The sequence below is a fragment of the Microcebus murinus genome, chromosome 11 (assembly GCF_040939455.1).
Source record: "Microcebus murinus isolate Inina chromosome 11, M.murinus_Inina_mat1.0, whole genome shotgun sequence".
NCBI classification, from domain to species: domain Eukaryota; kingdom Metazoa; phylum Chordata; class Mammalia; order Primates; family Cheirogaleidae; genus Microcebus; species Microcebus murinus.
The window spans coordinates 35,839,174-35,856,604 of NC_134114.1; positions in this window are offsets into that span (position 1 = coordinate 35,839,174).

Below are 17,431 nucleotides of genomic sequence, written 5' to 3' on the forward strand. Positions count from 1 at the left end.
CCTCCCAGCTCAGAGCTACCCATGCGGTTGGCTGAGGTCTTTGCTGAATTTGTAAAATTTGGCCAAATTATCCTTCTACCCAATCCTGCTTCCTTCTCTTTCCAAAGGTTACCCTAATGAAACTTCAGCATACAAATCTTCCATTTCAGCGTCTGCTTCACAGGGGATTCAATCTGTAACATCTACTAACAGTGAGTGAATTAAATATCTTTGTGGGTGATGTAAGTTTTGTTAATGCCTAAAACGGACATAATCTTCATGGTCTGTGAAAGGAATTCCCATTATATTATGTATACTTAATGTGTTCAATTGAGTTTTTTGGATTAATTCTCATTTTTTACAATAGAGATGTAGGTATATGCTTTTGAAAACATCCTTAAATGATGGGAAAATATCTTAATGATTATTTGTGTTTTTATTGAAGTAAAACATACATATATAATTCACCATCTTTACCATTTTAATTGCATAGTTCAATGGTAATAAATATATTTATATTCTTTTTTTTTTACTCTTCTTCCTTCCATCCCCTCTCCCTCTTCTAGCCTCTGATAACCACAAATCTACTCTCTACCTCTGTGAGATCCACTTTTATAGCTTCCACATACAAGTGAGAATATGCAGTATTTGTTTTTCTGTGCTTGGCTTATTTCACTTAACATAATGGCCTCTAGTTCCAACCATGTTGCTACAAGTGACAGGATTTCATTCTTTTTATGGCTGAATAATATTCCATTGTGTATATATGCCACATTTTCTTTATTCATTCATCTGTTGATGCACACTCAAGTTGAATCCATATATTGGCCATTGTGAATAGTGCTGCAATAAATGTGGAAGTGAAGATGTCTCTTTTTTTTTTTTTTTTTTTTTTTTTTTTTGAGACAGAGTCTCACTTTGTTGCCCGGGCTAGAGTGAGTGCCGTGGCGTCAGCCTAGCTCACAGCAACCTCAAACTCCTGGGCTCGAGTGATCCTTCTGCCTCAGCCTCGGGTAGCTGGGACATGCGCCACCATGCCCGGCTAATTTTTTATATATATATCAGTTGGCCAATTAATTTCTTTCTATTTATAGTAGAGACGGGGTCTCGCTCAGGCTGGTTTTGAACTCCTGACCTTGAGCAATCCGCCCGCCTCGGCCTCCCAAGAGCTAGGATTACAGGCGTGAGCCACAGCGCCCGGCCAAGATGTCTCTTTGATATATTGATTTCTTTTCTTTTGGATATATACCCAGGAATGGAACTGCTGAATCATATGGTAGTTCTATTTTAGTTTTTTGAGGAACCTCCTCCATACTGTTCTCCATAGTGGCTATACTGATTTACATTAATATCTTAATATTGAAGAGAATTAAAGTTATAAAGTCCTAATATCCATACATATTAGTCATAGCCAAAGTTTACATCATTTATATAATTTAATTTTTAGCCAAAGCATTTCAGAGGTTTCAGTTTCAGGAGGATCATTACTCAAATATAGTAAGGTCTCTGTTATCTATTATGATCAGGAAAAAGAGTACGTTAGTTAATCATAACCTCCTTAATAAAGATTCCATATGCACTATATTTGAATTACCAATTTTCAAATACTTAGAACACATCAATATATATTTAATATCCAAGTGACTACAAAAATAATCTAATAGCTTTTTATTCATAAGTCATTTCAGCATCTTGTTACATCACAGGTTTATCAATAAAGACATTGTAATCTAGACTTGCAGAAACAGCTAAAGGAGACTTCTGACTGATCTGCTGTTGGATCCTAGAATAATTATTATACAGTTATAATGCATTTTTGAACTACCTGTTTTAGGTACAATCAAAAACAACTAGCAATCATCATGCTATGCCTTAATTGTGTCCCACAATTGAAAATGAATAGATCAAGTATTTGCCTAGCTTTCAAGTTATAAACTAGTTGATCAGCATGTGTGACAAGAAATAACTGAGGAAAAAGAAGTGAACAGTAGTAGTAAACAAATGCAAAAATATAATAGGCCAGTGTCTAGTGTTATGTGTATCTACCCCCTTGGCTCCATGGAAACTGCCTTCACTGTGAAGCTCCTTCATTAGCATCTTTGCTCACAAAAAAAGACAAGGTTGCTCTTATATATTTCCACTGAACAACTACAACTCACTTTATAAATACACCTGACATGCACTCTGTATCATTTCAGCATTCACCCTACCTTGTTGTCAAGGAAACAGACATCAGCACCACTTAGAAAGTGGAGAAAAGAAACCTGTAAAAGAACAAAAGTATATTGTATATTGGTGGGTAAGAGTTCCCTTCTCTGAGGGGCAACTTGATGAGATTCCAATGTTAATGAATCAAACCCAAACTCATTGCCAAGCATCAAATCAGAGCATAACAGATAAGATTCTATAAACAATGTTCACTGATTAAAGAATAATAACAAAGACAACTGGTCTTATATTTACAGATAGATTTATTAAATGATATACCTGTCATACACAACACATGCTATGCTATGTTCACATTTGAAAATCATAAAACTGGCTTCAAATCACTACAGTTTGGGCAGTGATCTTGTTTCCCTACAGCCACCACTCATAACAGCATCCTCTCTTCCATAGCTGCCAGAATCCCAAGCCCAGGACTGTGCCCAGTCTCAGGTGCTGCACTACTCCTGTCAGTTCCCTTAACCCTGCCCACATTTCTGTAAATGGTCCCTTCATTAACAATCCTCCACTTGAACCCTGAGTGTGCCATCTGTTGGTTGCTAGTACACTGATTCAACATAGAATATCTTTTTCACAAGTATTCATTGAAGACTCAATTGGTTGAGTCTTACAATTTCCTTGAGGGGCTCCAAAGCAATACCAAACATAAGAAAGATTGACAGCACAATGATCCATCAGTAACTCAAATTTTAATTTCTTCACCTTTCAAACTGAGTTATAACATAGGTAGGTGTCCCTACTTCCGAAAAACTGAATCCTTCCCATTTTTTTGAAAAAGCATTTATGATAGTTGTTCATATTTACATAAAAAAATAGCATTTATTAAAAATGTTAAAAAAATACCTTCAAAGAGCAAACAAAGACTGTTTTAGGCACTTTAAAAACTAATTAACAAAAGCAAAAAGAAGAACAGAGACACTTTTCATAAAGTTATATAATTCTCTACAATATGAAGCCCAATCAAATATAACAGATGGTTTCAAGAATAAATGAATGGTAAACAGAATTTAATTTTTAAAATGTATATGCCCATTAGAAAAACATTTATTTTGTTTATAGTCTATCAAAGCTATTACTATGGGTGCTTTTAGAAACTGTATCAGTGCAATGCCAATTATCTGGATTAATCAAAATATTTAGTCAATCTTCTGAAGACTTGCTATAATATAAAAATAAATATCCAAAGTGACTGTTACTTTACATCTGACACTTTTGACTTGTGTATATAGATAGACTGACTTAATTATGCCCAAGTAAGAACTGGGTCAGAGTTGCCAATAGAAGGAAATTTCTTCTGTTACATATTTAAATGACAAACAATCATACTTCATTGAATTAGATAAATTAGGTAAAGTAATAATATACCATAATTCTTAAAACTCTCCACCAATCCTTTCAAATTGTTTAAATTACTGTATTTTGTACAAATCATGAAAATTCTCTCTCCATCTCCCAAATATCAAACTCTATGGATTAATTTATGTTCTACAGGCATGTGATGAAAGATTCTGGGAAATACAGCCAAAGTTCCCCACCACGTGGGCTTGAGATTTTGCACATGATTAAAATTGCTTTAGGTTGCCATTTTGCTATAGCTTCTATCCTCAACTCTTAACTCTATTCCCTCTTCCCACCTTATTCCTGGATGAATAGCACAAAAAGCAACAGAGGACTATGGGTAACTCAATACACATCGCTGCTGTTGGAAATGCCATAAAATCTTATATACAGAGACACAATAGTGTCAGTTTTACATTCCACCGAAACAAAGACAAAAGAATAGGCTTCACTCTCTAGATAATGCACATAAAAAATGCTTCAAATCAAAGGATTGTGAAAATATAAAACCAATTAAATATGCACATTAAGATTATAATTTTAGCACATGCATTTTGCTGTAAAATACGTTCCTATATCTGCAGACATATTAAGAACAGGAAAAATATATGCTCATATTGTCTGTATTAATCATTTGTTTGAACCACCCTGAGTTTCCTTCCTTAGACTTATTGTTTACTTGCTAGTAAATCATAATGTGCTTGAAGTGCACAAGTATGTGTGAATGCTTGCCTCTCCAAGGTCAATCTAACATTTTTACATAATATTATAATAAATAATTTATACTTAGCAAACGGACTAAAGATGGGTCTCTAATTAATATATATGATAATTGATCTGTCTTTGATATGAGGTTTAGCTCTTCTTTAACTTTATATGTAGTATATTATAATATGTGTGGAGTCTACATTGTAGTTTAATATTATTAACACATTACACATTACACTATGGGTAATACTTATAAAATATATGCACAGAATTAATGAATATGTGTTCACATTAGTATTTGTTTATATGATATATATGCATATTATATGATATTATACTATTTCTACTATTATATGATAGTATACTATTATACTATTTCCTTAGCCTCTCTAAGAAAATAATGAATTTATATATTTCTACAGAGCTAAGATAAATTATCAGCAAGTGATTAGTGACTAAATCATTAATGTATTTCCCATTCTTAAGTCTTCTATCATTTGAACGGGAAATTATCTACTACACTTTATCCTTCCCAATGCTACTACTATCAGTACCACCAATAACAACAATAGTGACAATAATAATGCTATCATTACTATTGTACTATGCTGTCTAGAGAAACTGTGTGCTTTATATTTACAAATTATCTTCACATTGATTATCTACTTTTTTCACATCAACCATGTATGTTAAAAGATAATATTTAAAAGGGTAGAGGAACACATTGCAGTGGTAGGAAAGGAAAATTAAATTTATTTATATCTCATCTGTCTTACAACTAAGACTTATACCTTACCTCCATAGGAGTAAACTTTCTATTTCTGCCTTCACGAAATCCGAAGCAAATGCCTGTACAATGCTTTTTCCTGGTTTGGTGCTTGAAAACCAACAAAACCTTGGCTGATATGAGGCTGACTCAACCCACCAGAGGCATTATCTGAGAGCAAGCGGAGCACTGCAGTGGCCAAATAAGAGTAGAGAACTAGCCTAGAATGGACAAACCAGGGGAGCACTTGCCCCCACTCTGTTAGTCCAGATCATAATGGTGGGCACTTGAACTCTATCAGGACCAACATGGGCATTCAAACTCTACTCCTCATAGAGTTCAGAGTTTGTCAGGATGCCTCAACAGGGTCATCAGGCATCCCAGCCACAGTATCTGATAGAACAATAGAGGACACCCTAAGAAGTGGAGGGTGCTAAAAATCAACGAGCTTCATCATCCTGCCTTCTTAAGAGTCAGCAGGGCCCCATCTCTTTCCCTTTGATTCCCCAGCTGACCCAGATATCAGCAGCATTTCAGTTTACATACTGTGGGAGGCAAGTGGACAGAATCCTTGGCAAGAAAAGGACCAAAAAACTGAATAATGAATTTGGTCCTCTTTTGGATTCTAGGCTGATCCACATTAATTGCTTACTCACCTCAAGCAAGGACTCGATGTAAACTGCATGTTCTATAGCATCTTTCCAGGAGTTACAGAGAGGAAATAAGGTGCAATATCATGCTTCCATTACATCTTTTTGAATCACATTAAATGGAATAATTTGTGAAAGATTTCATCCTTTGGACACTGAAATTCTATACAAACAAAAATAACCTTCATTTTCTGAATTTTCTTCTCCAGAAATTACAAGTTATCCTAACTAATTTACACAAGTAACCCACATTCCCTTTCAAGTAACTCTGTAATTACTTTGTGGACAATATTTATATTAATAATACTTACTTGAAAGACTAAAAATGTGAAATATATACATTTTCCAGGGGAAACCTCAAGATGAGTTTGGAAAGGACCTCTTTCTCCAATAGTTGAAAAACAAGCCTGGCTGCTGGGATAGAATCTCTTTTCCTCCAACTTTAGAGAGAAAATCATTATAGACTAAATCTATTTGAGAGCAACAACGTTTAGATTACTAGATAAGAAGAAAATCTCTGTAAATGCTAGAGAAGAGTTGAACTGTTCATTTTGTTTCAGTTAGAAGTATTTATTTGCCCACCCAAAAAGATTCCCAAAATATAGCTTATTAAGATTATTTTAAAAAGATAAATATTTAGAAGGACACAACATACTCAACATATTTTTAGAAAATGTTGATATTAGCAGCAGCAGCTAGTTGTTTATTTTATACAATTTTGAAACAAAGATAAATCCTACAAATTCTAACTTTATACTGATTCGGGATGTGATAATGATACTTTCTTTTAAAAAAGTATGTGTGTGTGTATATATATACATATAACATGTATTTCGTGTGTGTGTGTGTGTGTGTGTGTGTGTATAGAGAGAGAGAGAGAAAGACATGTTCACATGTCTTTTATAAAACACATGTCCTGTCTTGGTGGGATTTACATATATAAATAGAAATATATATTTTTATATATATAGCCACCAACAAAAGACATTTTTGAACAACATCGAAATGTGCCTAATAAAGTCTGGAATTATCAACTATATTATGTTTCTATACATGGGAATTATGTGTGTAATGAACACTTTTTTGGACAAATAGCAATCTCTTCCACAGAAAGGAAAAAAGAAGAACAAAAATTCCTTGCATCAATCTTCCAATATCCTTTTTTTTTTTCTGTTTTAAAACTTTTCTGATAGGAGAAAACCTTCGATCCAGAGTGCTTATAGCAAACACATAAATATGTTAAAGACAAACCAACTGTTTACTTCTGACCAGAGTATGAAGAAAGGATTCTAGTCAATGCTAACGCTCTTATTCTTGCTCCATCTCTTCTGCCCCCAAATGTCTCATACACATCCTTGTCTTTACAAAACCATTTGCTCCCACACTGGGTACATGCCCTGCCCTGTGAAAAGGCTCACAAATATAAGCTACAAAGAAACTGAAAGATCCTTTCCCTAATCATCAACGTTTAACCTCCAAATCCAAAACATGAAGAGAAATAAATCTTATATTTAAACACATCACATTTAAATCATTTCCCTTTCCCCTTCTCCCTGCCTCACAGAAAAGTCGGTGTGCGGCTGAGTGATTAAAGGTAGAGTGAAGATAAGATATGGAAATCAGCTCACACCAAATTAAGTTTATGAGGAAAAAGGAGTGAGATAGGGACATGCTGGAGACACATCCACAGGGTTAGAAAGAGGAAGGTGAGGAGCCAGCCTGGAAAGCCCTGGGGTGAGGCCAAGTGTTGCAGTGAGTGTACCCTTCAAAGAGTATGGAAGAATTCAGACATCAGGCCCAGGCCGCCCCCGGGACCCACCGGGCCAAGAGAACAGGGTGTGCATAAGTGCTGTGTTTGTTCAGGTGAGTTTTGGGGTGAACCAGCAGTTGATGTCTGGGGAAGTTCTGCCTAAAACAGCAGGACCCCAAAACTCTGACTTGGGGACCATTCAATAATTCACCAAAGATTTCTAGAAAGCCAGGAGTTTATGGTAAAGAACCAGATGTGGACTCTCCTCAAAAACCTTTATTTTTATTTTTTTGAGTATTGGAAGATGATGGTAAGACCTATCCCTAAACAAAATAGAAAGTGATATGTTATTTTTAAAAATTATCCACAGTGTGCTAGCAGTTATAGAATTGAGTTGACTTTGGGGAAAGCAAAATATATGAAAAACCTTCTTGAAAGCTTATCTTGAGATCTCTAATAGTGATATTACAAGAAGGGAAAGTGCTTAAAATTAGGTAATAGAAAATTCAGATTGGCGTTCCTGAGCAACTATTAGCCAAATACCGATTAGGTTGGGGTAAATTCTTTCTTCTCTCCCTTTCTTCACTCCCTTCAAGGTTGGGGTAAATTCTTTCACTACATACTATGCTACATATTTGCCCTTTTCCCATCACTTTATTGTAAAAATTATATAATAATGACAATAATAGCAATAATAGTAAAGAATAGGGCAACACAATGCTTAGTATCTTTCATGAGATCGATTTTAATAGCTTTATTCAAGTATAATTAATATATAATAAACAATACATATTTAAATGTAATTTGGTAAGTTTTGACATATGTATATACCCATTAAACTACCACCACAATTAAGATAAGAAACGTATCACTTCCAAAAATTTCCTCCAGTCCCTTTGTAATCTCTGCCTCTCACATCTCCTGGTCACCTCCTCCATCCTAAAGCCACCACTGATCTGATTTCTGTTATTATCAGTTTGTCACACATTAGTTTGTGTATATATGCTGGAATTTTATATAAGTATAATTATAGTTTGTCCATTTTTAGGTCTGGCTTCTCAGCATATTGTGTTGAGTTCCATCCATGTTCTAGCATGCATGGATAGTTCTTTCTTTTGAATTGCCGAGTAACATTCCATTGAGTGGCACTTATTTTTAGGTCTGTCATCCTTGGTTCCTTTTCAACTCCTTCATTTCCTCCTTTTTTCTTGTAATTGGCATGCTTATTATAGAAACCTTCAAAATACTACAAAAGGGTAAAGAAACAGGAAAAAAAACACCTACAGAAAGCTTTGGCATTTCAGTTAAAAACCAGCAAACAAAACTAAGCAAAACCTCATGGAACCTATAGAGTCCTTATGAATGTCAAAGTAGTCAATCTTTCTTAGACTTATTTGAGGTGCCTTGCCAGATATGAGAGGGGGTGTTATTATAATCTGGGTGGCCTTGCCTAGAGCCTTCTAAACTACACTATTTAGTGGCTGCCTATTCAGTCTTCCAAAGACTGTCATGTAACATGTTTTGCTTATACAAATTATCTCAATGAGGAGAGATTATGAAATAAGGCAAAATGCTAAATCTAGAAACATAAGAGAAATATATTAAAAGTACAGTACCAGGGAGCCACAGGCTAATCACAACCAATAATATATATAAATATAAAGTGAATGTCATGAACAATGAGGGGGAATGCAATTTTGATCACCATGGGTTCTTAGGAGTATTTCAACTGTTGAATCACAAATTATTTTTCTTTTTTTTACATTAAAAAATTCTTAGGTGTTCTCCATCTGCCATGGGACACACTCAGCAGCTGCTTCTTTGAGCCTAGCAAAGATCAACCTGACCTTGGCCAATCAGCATGTACTCTGAAAAGTGTACTTTGTGAAACCTGTGAGTAGAGGATTCATGCTTGAGAGAATTTGCTGTCTCTTTTGTTCAGTATTTTACCATGATTAATCCTCAATCCATCTTTCTCTGCTGACTGCTGCTGCTGCTGCCGCTGCTGCTGCTGCTGTCAGTCTCGTATTTCTTCTCCATAACAGATGCCGTTCAAATGTTGCTGGATTCGGGCTGGGTGTGACCTTTTATGGGGCACTGCTGCCTCCTATCAGGCCTTTATGGGCATGTTGGTCTGTGCACATGTTCAGACATTCTGACCCTGTGACCTCCAGAATAGAATCTATGAGAACAACTGTATCTGACCTTTCCAACATTTTGGACAACCAAACTCTTCCCAAGTGCTTGAGTGCAAAGAATACTCCCTCAGTAGTTTTGGGCTTACATTCTTCTCACATCACAATAACTAGTCTAGGAGAATGTGAAACCAGGTCAGAACTGCTAACATAACAACAATGTTGCTGGCAGCCTTTCAAGTTGTTTTGCATAAATTTGAGCAGGAGGCAGTGTTTTCACAACACCTTTCCCTTTTTATTGTGGTTTAAGTGAGCAGTGCAAATATTTGAATTACACTTTCTGGCATAATCTGTTCTTCAGAAAGAGCAATGGCTAAGAAAAACTCTGGAAAACTTTGAAGCCATTTTTAAAAACACCTTCTCAGATCTGGTCTTTTCTCCTGTCTGACTCATGAATCCTATTGTTAAATAAACCTAATTACATACAAGTCATGGGAATCCATATTATGGTATTACTAGTACTTTCAATTTGTATTTTCTTCGCAAATACAGTTTACCAATAGTGAACTGGTAAACATTCTATATAATATGTTTAAAGATGCAATAAAAGTTTTTAGTTATTGCCAAATAGGCTACTTTTCTACTAAAAAATAAACTCTTAAATTAGAGTTTAAAGTTTTAAATGCCAAATTAAAACAACTAAAGTCTACTGTTCCCCAAAACCCATCCACTACATGTCTGGGATCTGGGTTTGGCCATTAAATGTATATTCTATCAGGAGGAACTGGGTCACCCAGTCCCGTTCCTTTCTTTCTGCTGTTCCTCTTGACATTTACCCCATGTTTTCTTTTCCTCAATAGGCTTTCTCTATCTTTTCTCAAAATTGAATACTTTTCTCATCTTAGCCAAACACCTACTTTCATTCTCTCTTTTGATGGCTGATAAGGCACCTACATTCAATTCTCCACCACCAAATTAAAAAGTGTGATTTTTCCATCCACTTACGTTTCCCTCCGCTTTGAGAGCTATACTCATGTTTCTTCCTCATTAATAGCACAATCCAAAAGAATATGTTTCCCTAGCACAGCGTATCCACAGTCTCATCAGGAGATCTGCTATGGCCTGGCTACAGGTCTATGGAGAAACACATCATGTGACATTCAGGACAGCTAAATCAACACTTCAGAAATGGAAGAAACACATCGTCAAGACATACAAGATATAATCTATACTTTTTCATACACCATATGACAATCCAAAGCCAGTGTAACTATATACAGTGGTTCTCATTATTATCACCAATGGTTTGCACAGCCCATAAAAAAGGAGGATATATTATAAATCCTAAGACCAGAGCAAGAAGATGAAATAGCACATTATACCACATTCTGAAGTTAGACATAAAATAATCTGGGTCCTGATATTTAAGTGAAAGTCAGCAAGATGCTAGTTATGGGTAATAATATAATTTCTGATTTAGCATTACAGTTGAAGGTACAGGGATCTTCCTGGGCTATTACACATATCCAGGAAGAGGCAGGGGATTCTTAAAATATGGCATAGCATCAATTTAGCTACATTCAAGTGAGAACACACATTGTATAATAGTTCACTATTTTTATAACCAGACTGAACACTCTGATAACAGAGTGATGACTACATATTTGCTACACATATTAATCATTATTATTACTATATTTTGATAATACATTCTCAACTAGCATTATAGAAAGTAAAGCAGTTTGTTATACTTGCTTTTACTTCATATAGATTGCTTATAAATTATGATGTGATATTATCTAGGGTTATGTTAATTTTAATATATTAATATTTATAATTAAAGATCAGCACAATATTGTCAAATCACAAAAGTTAAATCATAGTTATTTTGAAGCATTATATAGGATTTATTCAGGTTTCATTTCTTGCTGATAAGGTCTGATTAGAGATTTTAAAGTGGTAAAATACACATTTAAATGCACAACTTTAAAATATGTATTTTGTACACATAAAATGAGCTTGAACAAAACAGAAGAGCATTTCACAATAGCATTAACCCATAACAACCTAGTTATGAACAACCTTGCCTGATAGGATTTGGGGTTAGTTTCAGCTTTTGTTTCCCATTTAAAAGCACCTTTGAATATCATTTTATGCCTGCCAATTATTTTCTTGGAAGGAGGGTGTTACGTGTATCAGAAATAGCACTTCTAATTTTTCTTTATAGAACTATCTTTTAATGTTAAATGGTGCTATCATTAGCATATAATTACAACATATGTAATTATACATAAATGATATGCTATTAATATATACATAGTTTTGATACCTTTCATGTATATGAATGTGAGGTTTGTACAATGTATTAACAAAGCCAGTTAAATTTAAAGTAGACTTATTACCATTATTACCTTTTTAACTTACTTTTTGTTTTTCATTTTTGGATCAAATTTTGTACAAGGGAGGCGAAATAGAAGTCAACAATAGACAACTGCAAAAAGGCAACAAGATAATTGTTACGCCTTGCCTGGTGAACTCTTAAATCAACAAAGGAGGCTGCCCCTCTGGCTAATGAGCGGGTGTGGGTTCTGCGCCCCACAGCAGAACATAAAAGAGCATCTATACTGCTGCAGGAATTCTCTGTTTTATAATTCAAATATTTGCAACACAAAGTGAATCAAATAAACCTGAAAATTTGACAACTAATACTTTGGGGGTGATTTTTGGAATTAAGCTGGTCAGGAAAAGGTTCTGCACCCGGTGGCTGTGCTGTTAGCATTTCTAGATGCTGCCACCAAGGCAAATGCAGAGGAAAAGTTGTCCTTGCAATTTTCTGGAATGTAGTCACTCGAGAAAGTTGAGCCTCTGGCAGATGGCAGAAAAGGTGATTAAACAAAGAGTTTGAAGCAATTAATATGGTATCTGATTCATTCATTTCCGCAAGTATACTCACTTTGGGGAAGCCCAGAAGATTGGGGCATGGGCATAGAAGTGGACAATCTAAGACTGAAAGTTGAACCTTCTGAAAAGGTTTCATCTGTAAGCCGGCTGCGGGAGGTTGCTCTTCCTTTCCCCACTTTTTGGCGTCCAGGAGGCTGGAGGGTCTTGCAGCCGACTTCCCCCAGGTGAGGCAGGGACAACCCCACCCCTGGTTTAGTGATCGTCCAGATTCCCGATCGCAGGGGAATCAATCCAGAATTCATCTTTGTTGTTACGTCCCTAACTGGGCCCACCAACGTGTGACCGAGGCCATCCAGGGCCCTGGTCCCTAACGTGGGTGGCAAATAAGTTCACATTAAGGAATACCTAAATGTGGCCTCTCCAGGGGCTGCGCTCGCCATCCTGGGGCTGAGAGAGGTCTGCGGGATGGTTATTTCCTCCTTTCCTCTAGCAAGAGTTAGGGCAAGGGATGTAGATTGGGTTCAGATTTTTCCACTTCTGTCAATAGGAAGATGGAATTTTTTTTTTTAATGTCCTTGCGCTCAGAACATTAAGGATTGGAGGGTGGTTCAGCTAGAAGGTTGACAAATTGAAAATTGGAAAGGCAGAGGGACCGTGGTGATGGTCTCTTTGTTTAGCGCTTTTCCCATCCCTGGACCCCAGGCTAAGCTAAATTTCTGGCGACGTGTATGCTTGAACCTGGGCAGGCGAGGTTCTTGGAAAAAACATATAGCAGGGCTTCTGAGTCCGAGGAGTACCGCAGGACAGCAGTTCCTGAGCCCTCGACAAGAGGCTACCTGGGGAGGAGCGATTGATCTCAGCGCCCCGCGGCTAGGAAGGAAAGGCGTTGTTGACCTTTCGCGGAGCAAGTTAATAACTCAGTGGAGTTGATCAAGTGACGTTCTTTCTGAAAGGGGTCGTCTCCGGGGCCCCCTTTCTCTTCTCAGTTGGCATTTAGCAGGTAGAGGGGCAGGGCAAATTCTTCTCTCAACGTGAAGTCACAAAGAATTGATGAGTTTTAACAGCATGGATCCGGAGTCATAGATAACTCTAAATGCACACACACCCGGAGTTCACCCTCTCATTCACCTCCGCGGGAGAAGACAGCGACCTTAAAAATTGCCCCTAAAATCTTATCTCTGAAACTGACTAGGCATTTTCTCTACCCCTCCAGCTCCATCTAGACTCAGACTCTACTGGTAGATGTCACCAATCATTGCCCACCTCCCTTTAAAAACAGCCCCCATTCACGCACCTCTCAGCTACACTAAACCGCCCGACACGCTTTAACCACCAATTTTAATTCATACAAAATAACTGTATTTCGTGACATCACCTCCGCAGCCCACCCGAAAACTCCAGTCCAGGACACCTTATGAGGCTGTTTTTCAAGCGCTGAATTCTGAGACAAGAGGTTAGTGGAGGCATCTTGGTAGATTTCTGGGCTTCCAACTCCCTCCTCCTCCCGGCTGGTAATTTTCTGCTGCTCCTCCTCCTCCCCCTCTTGACCTCCTCCAAGGTACCTTCGCCTCCCCTCCCCCGCTCGTCCCCGGTAAACCTCCGGCGGGCGGTGGAAAGCAACCCTTTCGTGCTAAATTCAGAGCTGCCAGTTGGACACTACTGCAGATAGGGGAAGGGTGTCGCTCTGGGAGGGGGGGAGAATTATCAACTAGACTTGATCAATTTTATTAACTAGACTGATGTTAACTCGCTCCGGATTTCCAGAGAGCTCGGGCGGACCCGTGGGTGTTTTGCTGTATTCTGTGCGGATGTGGTAGATTTCAGCCCAACCGCCCAGGACCTGGGAGATCAAGCTGTTTCGCCTCTCCAGACTCCATCTGCCCCCGCGAGAACCCGATACATTTGATGAAGGCTTTGCCAAATGTAGGGCTCGGCACGTCCTTGGGCCAGAACCACTTAAGTCAGCACATTGCGCTCACTGGCTCCAATCTGGGCTCCTCACATAACTCTTTTAAAAAATCATGTGTTCCTAGTCATTTAGGAGTTAAAAGGGGGTGAGGAAGAAAAACAAAGGTTTCACTTGACACTGTCAGCCGATTTTGAGAAATCATAGTAAATACTTCCAGAAGCACAATTTTAAAGGGAGGGTGCAAATTTCTGTCCTCGCTTGGCCGAACTACTCCCTGCCATTAGCCGCGGAACCTCTCATGCTCCGGACGGACCTGGGGTTTGTGGCTTCACCGCTACCGGGAGCGTGGAATTCTATCTTGGCTGAGAACCGAGCAACAGACCGCACAAGAACGGTGCCTCGGGGCTGCCGTCTGCCAAGAAAGAATACTAGGTACGCTTGTGACAGAAACTACTACCTGAACTCAGAAATGCAGGCTTGGAGGCTCTGTGTGCAGAAAAAAATTCTTGCTAATCCACCCAAATTGTTTTAACTGGTTAATAAAACAATCGACAATCGACAAAACCACAATCCCAGCAGAAGGCCTAGGCAACAAAATGAAAGTCATAACTAAAGGTTTGTTGGTCTTAATAACTGCCTTTATTATCATTGCTTAGCATTTTATAAGTAAAAAAAAAAGGAAAGACATACCCAATGGCACATGGAGAGAGATCTCTTTTTTCCTCTGAAATTAGAGCACAAATTGTCTTGATTCCTCCTCAATAAGCCACCAACAACTGGAAGAGAGGCAAAGTGGCTCTAAACACCCACACCCTGTTCCCAATGGAATATAAATGGTTAATCGTGACTCCCTTTAAAGGCATATAATTTTATCTGACCCTTATACATGATTAAAAATACTGATGGTTTATACAGCCTTATTCTACATGATTAGAAAATACACAGAAAAAGTAAGAGAAGTGGGATACATACACACATACTCAATACCTATTTGAAGACATGAATAAAATACGTTCATGTTTCATTTTGACGCCCATATTATGCTTGTAGATATCAGAAATATAAATCCTGTTATATTTTTCCACCTAAATACTTTATTCACTGCAACTAGCAGCTGATTGTTATTCTACTCCTTATAACCTGATTTGGATGTAGGCTAAGCACACAGCATCACCTCCGTGGGATTACATTCCCAAACAAATTCACAGCTCAGGGAAGGCTGATCATAGCCTTCCTATCCTTCCCAATCTTGGTTAGATGGGAAAGAATAAAGCTTCCTCCCACTGTACATGATTTCCAAAGAGCCAACTTAAAATTCACTTATATCTGCCAGAGGTTGTTTGGGAATGAATAAATTCTAAATGTGTAATTTTACTTTTCAATTGCAATTAAGATATAGATATTTGAAATGTAGCTTGAGAACATGTTTGTTCACGAATCTGTATCTGGCATCAAGTTTGATGTGGAATGTTTAAATTTTAATTGAAGCAGAGAAAGCAAGCAACAGCACACAGAAACACAGGCCCATCAGGAGGCTTTGGTGCAACTGCAGTTTGGAAAGTGTGTACAAGTGCTCATCAGCGGATGTCACAGACTCAAGAGGAACTTATTAAAACTTCAGCATCAAAGAAGGTATATTCAAAGGGACTGTAAGGTATACTGGGGTGGCCTGGAGGTGAGGAGATTATACTTATTAACTACTCATACTTTTCTATTTGTCAACCAGGGATCCACACTACTGCTATTTTCAAGGATGTATTTTTGACCTCACAATATACAAAGGTCAAAATGAATCCACTTTTGAGAGGAGAGGGTCTAATCCACCCTTTGAACACAAGAGGTCGCTCCTGTGATCAAGTACTCTGGAAAACTATTGCTAATTGTAATTTTATGTATGTATTCTAGAAAAAAACATTAAAAAGTTTAGATATATTTGATGCACTAAATCCACATACAGCAATCAGCTAAAAAAAGGGAATTATCCAGGATCACATCAGAACTTTAAGGTGAACTGAAAAAATGCTTGCCATTCTAACTTTGATTTAAATGTAAAATGTACTGTCTATAGATGCAGACAATTCCAGAGCACATCCACCATGGAACAACATAATTACTGGGTTCCCTTCAATTTCTCCCTTTGATGGGGGTATCTTCTCCATGGATGTTGCTTCTATTAGTTTAGGAACTTACCAAGAAAATACTTGTTTACAATAATGATGCAGGCTGAAAAAAGGAAAACATGTTGTCTTCACCATTAGGGTGAAATTGCCCATTACTAAAGGTTTTCCCCCAGCCGCATGCCATCTTTTCTATTTGGAATTGTGATCATCGGCAATAATTCTTTGTAATAGCTTATTGGTTTAGAGAGTTAAAACACCACACTGTGTGGGGGTTGGGGACTGGTTTGAAGGAGGATGGGTAAGGAGGGTGCTTTGTGGATCTCAAATATGTCATCAGGCTTCTGGCAGCTTCTGATGTATAATTCCATTTTATAAACGTGGCATGATAGAATATGATTGGCTAAAATTCCTTTTATTTTCTGATATTATAGTGATATCTTTTATTTTATTTTTTTTTACTAGGGTCAACATGTTTATACAGAAAATAACGCTCATATACTGCGAAGAGTTGCTTCCAGTGTTGGGATTATCAGCATCAGCTTTGCAAAAGCAGTTTGACAAAAGGCTCTATGCAAATATAATACCAGAGATTAGAAACAGACCAGAAGAAAAAAAACAACAAAACAAACATAACTGGTAAACTTAACAACCTAAGTCTACCCGAGTTGTCGCTTTTACACACTCCGAAATAATTTATAGTAAAAATGGAAGGGAAGAAATCCAATTTGAAATCTTTGAAACAAAACAAAGCAAAGCAAAACGGGTTCTTAGTAAAGCCCCAGCTAGGTCAGGAGGAAACTGATGCATCTCGGATTCTCTTTGCGCTCTGGAGAAGCATAGCCATTCGAACCGAGCCACTGAGGCCGGCCGAGGGCTCACAGCTCTTATCAAGAGTTAGATCTGGCGAAAGATACAAAGAAAGGAGTTTTCTAACACACCGGGCTTCTCA